General features: G+C 42.4%; 1 pseudogene; it reads right to left on the bottom strand.

The window, feature by feature from the left end:
- Positions 1-4,764, bottom strand: part of LOC102824002 — a 120,217-nt pseudogene extending 115,453 nt beyond the window's left edge.
- Positions 4,765-6,977: the final 2,213 nt, after the last annotated feature.

Here is a 6,977-nt window from a genome sequence, read left to right as displayed (position 1 = left end):
ATATATATATATATATATATATATGCTTCTTCTGATGACCTTTAATCAACTGGCACTTTAAAAAGTGATTTTCTAAATTGAAACTTAATTTATAAGAGCTATAAATAATACTGACTATCCATTAGTCCTTGAATCAACTCAACAGCACTTAACAACAACAATCCATTAGTCCTTAAAACCTTTATCTCCATACATATACATCCTAAGCATTATCCCTTTTTGGTAAGATGAGTGGTATAATTTACCCAATGTAAGAAAACCCCAAATCCACAAATTGTGACCTGGCTGTTCAAACATTCCCCAGGGACATCAGGCCTCCCCCCACCCCCCACCTTCACAGAAAGCTTAATATTGGTGAAGATGCTAAAATGCATTCATATGATATGAAGTAGACATTATTGTATGAATGTTTTCAGTCAAGAAACCAACTTAATGTCCATTATCATTTAGCCACTGAATCTCCTAGCTAGGCCTAGTACTCCGGGCAGTGGGGTAGGGGGAGGCATAGATTCTGAGTCCCGCTTTAAGAGGGGATGTGTAACCTGTTGACATTTTACCTATTGCATGCATGTGTATATAACCCAAGCTCCAGGAAGGAGAAAAAAAAAAATCCCCAGGGGAACGATGCCAAAGGGTGGGACAAAGAACAAAGGAATAAAGAGATTCTGTAAGTAGATCTTACCAGCTGCCCTGATTGTTTGCCACCTACACAACTAGGTGTTGCTGTTGACTTAGAACTCTGCTGGCAGTGAGGGTTTGGGATTCCTGAGGCTTGCTCCATCCAAGAGTCAAGCTGAAAGTCATTACCAATTATATCTGATGCATGGCCACCTCCCCAAGTTCTCACTCTCTCTGTCTGTGAGCTGGGAAGACAACTGCTTGGCCACAATGACGTGAGCTGTGCGTGCAATCTTGAACTTTGATTCCATGTGCTCAGGCCCAGTCAGTCCCTCTGTTTGGCCTCAGCTTTGCCTGAGTTCCTCTGCTCGTGACTTCACCTTGTATTTCTCTAGGCTCAGGGCCCCTGTCTTGGGTGAACTGTCTTGGGACAGAGGGCAGTGACACAGTGGCTAAGACAAACAAAATGAAAAAGGAAATGACTTTGAATTCACCTTGAGAGGACCACAAATTGAGTGTGGCTGGGAGAGTGTCCAGGACTCTCTTTCCATCCCTCTGCTGCTGTGGTTCATTAAATGTCCAGCACTCAGGGTATGGTCCCAGGAGAGGACACAGGGAGAAATGGGGCTAATGCACAATCATGCATCCCAGCAATGTCTGCTGGTTACTGTGAAATTCCTATTCTATTAGGTAACTTGAGAAATAGAACCAGGAGGCTTCATCTTCTCCACTTTCCGCTCATCTTGGAAAAAATAAGTTTGCAGGAGTGAATGTTGTTGTTGTTGTTAAGTACCATGAGTCAGTTCTGACTCATAGTGACTCTACACTGGGTTTCCGAGGCTATAAATTTTTATGGGAACAGCACACCTCATCTTTCTCCCGCAGAACCGCTGGAAGTTTCGAACTGCTGACCTTGAAGTTGGCAGCTCAACTTGCAGGAGTGGATACTCTTCTTTATTATGTTGTTGCTGGGTACTGTTGTGTTGATTCTGTTTCATAGTGACCCCATGTGACAGAGTAGAATGGCCCCATAGGGTTCTCCTGGATACAGCCTTTACTGCAGAAACTAGCTACTGAAGAAGCCAACCCTCTAGTTAGCAGTCGAACACTTTAGTCATTTTTCTACCCGGGCTCCATTCTTGATCCTACAGGAAGGTCTAGTTATGTGGTGGGGGACTGTTGACAGGAGTGCTGTCACTGAAACAAGAATCCTTTCCCACTGGCCTATGGTTTCACACCCGAAATTCCACCTCTAAAACCAGTTGCTATTAACTACTGGCAACCCAGATGTCTTTGAAGAACGGTGTTCCAGAGGGTTTTCAATGGCTGAATTCTCTTCTGAGGCACCTTTGGTGGATTTGAATCTTCAACTTTTCAGCTTGCAGATGAACCCCTCTTTTACATGCAGATGTCCAGGAGAGGGAGAACATCTGCGTCCTTGATAAAGTAGGTAGGCGAGTTTTCTGAAACTATGAAATGACGACTCTTCAGAAAGATGGGAGCTGATCACTGGTGTCAGAGGTGCGAGGATAGAACGAGAGAAGGTGGCAAGAGGGTAATGGGGCCAAAGCTGATGCTTTGCTTACCTTAATGCCACATACCTTTGGCTCTTGCTCCCGTCTTTAACATATTAAAGAAACATATTGGCAGTATTTTCTTCACTGATTGTTGTTGTTCTTATGAAGTGTCATTGAGTCAGTTCTGACGCATAGTGACGCTGCATAGGATTTTCAAGGAGCAGCTGGTGAGTTTGAACCACCAACCTTCCTTGTGGTTCAAATTGACTTTCCAAGCCAGCTCATTAACCCACGGCACCACACCAGGATTATATATGGCTAGGAGTCCTGGGGTGGCACTGTGAGTTAATGCGCCAGACTGCAAAGCTCTTTGAACTGCAAGGTCGGTGGTTCAAACTCACCAGCTGCCTCTCAGAACCATATACAGGGTTGCTGTGAGTCGAAATCGACTCGACAGCACTTAACAACAACAAAGTGGAAAAAGGAGTCGTGGGTTGGCGCTGGACCCCAAGGTTGGTTTGAACCTCAAGGTCGACGACCCAAACTCACCAGTTCCTAGGGAACCCTACACAGGGTCGCTATGAGTCAGAACTAAGTCAATTGCACTTAACAAAAACAGTGATTAAAAAGGATTAAAGGTGTGGTGCTGCAGTTGTGGCGCTGTGCGTCAATGTGTCAGACTCCAAAGCCGTTTGAACTGTAAGGTTGGTGGTTCAAGCTCACCAGCTACTCCTTGGAAACCCTATAGAGGGTCGCTATGGGTCAGAATCAACTCGAGGGCACTTAACAACAAGAACAACAATAACCTCAAGGTCGACAGTTCAAATCCACTAGCAGCTCATAAAGGTTCTTTATGAGTCCGAACCAACCCAACAGCACTTACCAACTACAATAGTGGTTAAGATTGACTGACTAAAGCCATCAGAAAAACAAAAATACTTTCCTTGAACAAAGAGAAAATATAAACTGATATTTAAAAAATTCTTAACCTAAATATTTAGCAAGGAGAAAGTCCTGGTGTGGCGCTGTGGGTTAATAAGTCAGACTGTAAAGCCGTTTGAACCGCAAGATCTGTGGTTCAAGCTCACCAGCTGCTCCTTGGAAACCCTATACAGGGTTGCTATGGGTCGGAATGGACTTGACGGCACTTGACAACAACAACAACAAAGTATATTTAAAAATATATTGAATGTTCCTAGGAATAAAATCTAATTAAAGCCAATAAAATCTAATTAAAATAGTCTGAAATATAAAAGCCATCAGTATAGATTGTTGTTGTTAAGTGCTGTCAAGAGTCAGTTCTGACTCATAGCGACCCGTGTAGCGTTTCCGAGAAGCAGCTGGTGAGTTTGAACTACCCACCTGTGGTTCAAACTGACCTTGTGGTCCAGTGCTTATCCTACAGCACCACACTAAGACTCACTCCATCAGTATAGAGAACAGGATTAGATATAGGTATATGTTTCACATACCGGAAACAGTTCCTCTACTACCACTCCAGGCAGGCCTACCCAAGAAGGATGGTGGTCCACTGTGGGGCTTAGTTTAGGCCTGTGACTTTGCAGAGCCCAGAGCCTTTGGACAAAGAAAGGACTCTCTCACTGCAGCCATTTGGGGAACGAAGTCAGTCCTGAGTCTGTTGAAATCTTAGTAAATAAAGTTTGGATCATTCCTTCTAATTTCTTGAAAGGTAGGGTGGATTATTAATCACAGCTTTCTTGAGAACTATAACTTCTGATCCCAATTCCCTTTAAGAGGTTGAATCAAAGTCATGGTTCATGTCAAAGATGAGAATCTTGATTGAAAAAGAGTTAATGTAGAGTATAACATGAAAAAATGATAAACAGTCAAGGGGGAAGTAAGGCTATGAAACTTCCTTGAGTTAGTCAACAAGTCTGAGTTTGGGTCGTACAGCTGAAATAACCAAATAGCTGGCAAAATACATGAAGGAAGGAAGGCTTAGAGTGTAAAATCATCAATATAGAAATCTCTTCTTAAGGGAAGATTGGACTCTAGGAAGTTATAATCTGTGTGTGGGAAATTAACAGAATATTGGTTGGTGTGATTGTTAAAAATAACTACATTATTCTTAAAAAAAAACACACACAAAATGAATATGTATAAAAGTAAGAATATTGTTGTTAAGTGCCATCAAGTTGGTCCCAAACCATAGTGACCCTGTATAGGGTTTCTGAGGAGTGGCTGGTGAGCTTGAACTGCCGACTTTGTAGTTCAAACCAAGTTTGCAGTCCAGTGCATTAACCCACAGCACCACTCCAAAAGCAGGACTCCAAACGTAAGAATAAATGCTGACAGTTTCTAAGATGATGTAGTTTTTCACTATGGTAATGAAGAAAAAACTTACTGATAGCATGTTTATATGATCATAGTAAAACAAGCAGTTGTAGAGAGAACATAATTGGCTTTAGACCCCAGATCAGGGTTTAAATCCTACTCAGCCCTTTACTAGCCATTTGTTATGAAGTTAGTGACTTCATCTCTCTGAACCTGCCTCCTTCACTGTAAAATGGGCTCTGTGTTTATGAAACAAACAAGCACACCTCACAAGACTATAGAGGAATTACCTGACACTTGTGCCAAAGTGTCCAACACAGTGCAGGTAGTCCATGTTACCCATTCTTCTTCCTTCTGGCAACCTTGGTAGATAAATTTCACAGTCTGGGCAATGGTACTTCCGGGCAATGGTTTCTTCAAATACTCAGGCCTGGCTCTTCATCACTGGAAAATAGTGACTTTACGTAATAAAACTAGTCCAGTTGCAAAGTAAGAAACAGTTCTGTTTCTTCTGATCAATCATTTGATGTATGGAATGATTGAAAAGAAGATCTGGTTCAGGCATAGGACAAATTTCTGTGCATTCTCATCTAATCTCTGCTTCATTATATAGGAGAGATTGCAACTTTTTAAACCCAGGGCTTCTGTGTAGAATAATTTCTTCTCAGCCAGATGTTCAATGGTTCTGCTCCTAAGAGCTCATTCCTTTATTGGCATGATTGACAACTAGGGGAAGAACATGCAATGACTCATTTGTTCCTCTGGGTTTTTTGGAAGTTAGTCTTTTACAAAATATATATATATGTCTGGGGCAGTTTCCTGACCTGTCACAGCTTGATCCTTGTGGTGCCACAGCTGTCCCACATGAGTGATTGTTGTGATCCACACTCTGCTTTCATTGTGCAGTGCATACAGTGAGGGCAATGGGATAGGCTGTTTAGAAACTCTGGCCGGATGATTTCTCTTTCCCTTTTTACATAATTATCTGGAGTCACATAGTGTTTACTGTGGGTACATGGGAAAGCCCGCCCCACTTGGAAGAGGCTGTAGTGGAATGAAATGTGGCAGAGATTAGTACATGAAACGGGAGACAAAAGCTAAACCCTAAATCTAAATTCATCTTGTAAATGGAACCAACTGCGAGACAACAAACAGCATCTCTGAGGATTCCATAACTCCAAGCATGGTGGCAGCCAGCTCTAATCCTACTTCTTCCTCATTTATTCAAAACAAACTGACTCCAAGTGTGGTGCTGTAGGATAAGAATTGGACTGCTAGTTGGAAGGTCAATGGTTCAAACCCACCAGTCACTTCTTGGAAACCCTTTAGAAGGTTGCTATGAGTCAGAACTGACTTGATGGCACTTAACAACAACAACAACAATGGCATGGTGGCAGATATAAAGAGTGCCATGGATGAACCCTGAAAAGTTCCCTTCTTTCTTTTTTGAAGTCATCTGGGGAGGTAGTGCACAGCCACAGGTGTGGTAAGGGTTACAAAAGGGTAATGCCTACGTTCCAAATGAACACGGTGTTGTTGTTAATGCTATTGAGTAGGTTCTGACTCATAGCAATCTTGTATAGGGTTTCCAAAGAGTGGCTGGTGAATTTGAACCACCAACCTTATAGTTCAAATCGAACTTGCAGTCCAGTGCATTATCCCACAGCACTGCACCAGAATTTCAGAGGTGGGCTTAAGTTGACTTCTCACAGAGAATCCCAAGAAAGTGTAGTCAGTCTTTCCCTCTGAGCAGATCTTGTCAAAATAGCAAGGCATGGTGGACACAAACCCAGCAACTGCCTTGAATGGAAATTCCATTCTCCGGGTGCACTGGTGGGTCCTGCCTGGGACAATGACACTCCTTGAAGGTACAGCCCTAAGTACTTCCGCTCCATCATTCCTATAAGTGGCGGCAAGCTGAACATTCCTGTCAAAGGGTAGTCAGCTGTGACCAAACCATCTTGGCTCAATGAACACCCACACTTCCTCTTCCATGGGTGGGTTTCCAGGAGAGAGAAGCTATCAGGTACACCATTAGCATATTTTCAGAACAATTGCCTACAACAAATGCTTTTATCAGTTTGGCAGGAAGTCACTAGTCTATTGACTTTACTAATAGGGCAAACAAACCTCCTTTGACATATAGAATAGCAGAAACAGTGATTTCCTTCCCACCTCATATGAAGCAAAGCATTTGAGCAAAAGCCAGGGTTAAATATCTGTCAAAATGTATTCTGCGCCTGGGCAGGAAGAAGACAAAGGCGCCAGAATCCCCCAAGGAAAACAGGAATAAAGAAGGACAGGGAGGAAGAAAAGGAAGAAGGAATGGGTCCTCTTCCTGGAGATATTTGTTCAGCAAACAACGAAGTCTAAATGGGACAGTTAGTGAAATGATTGTAAGCCAACTTGAAACATAACTAGAAGCATTTTAGTAACTGTAACTAGTATACTAAACAAAGGAGACTTAAATAGTTATAAAAGCAATTTTAAGTTTGGTCTTTTGCTGTTTGTTATTAAGTACTGTGGAATCATGGAGTCATAGTAACC

Source organism: Chrysochloris asiatica, unplaced genomic scaffold (assembly GCF_000296735.1).
Source record: "Chrysochloris asiatica unplaced genomic scaffold, ChrAsi1.0 scaffold00144, whole genome shotgun sequence".
NCBI lineage: Eukaryota > Metazoa > Chordata > Mammalia > Afrosoricida > Chrysochloridae > Chrysochloris > Chrysochloris asiatica.
This window is presented reverse-complemented; position numbering and strand designations above follow the sequence as displayed.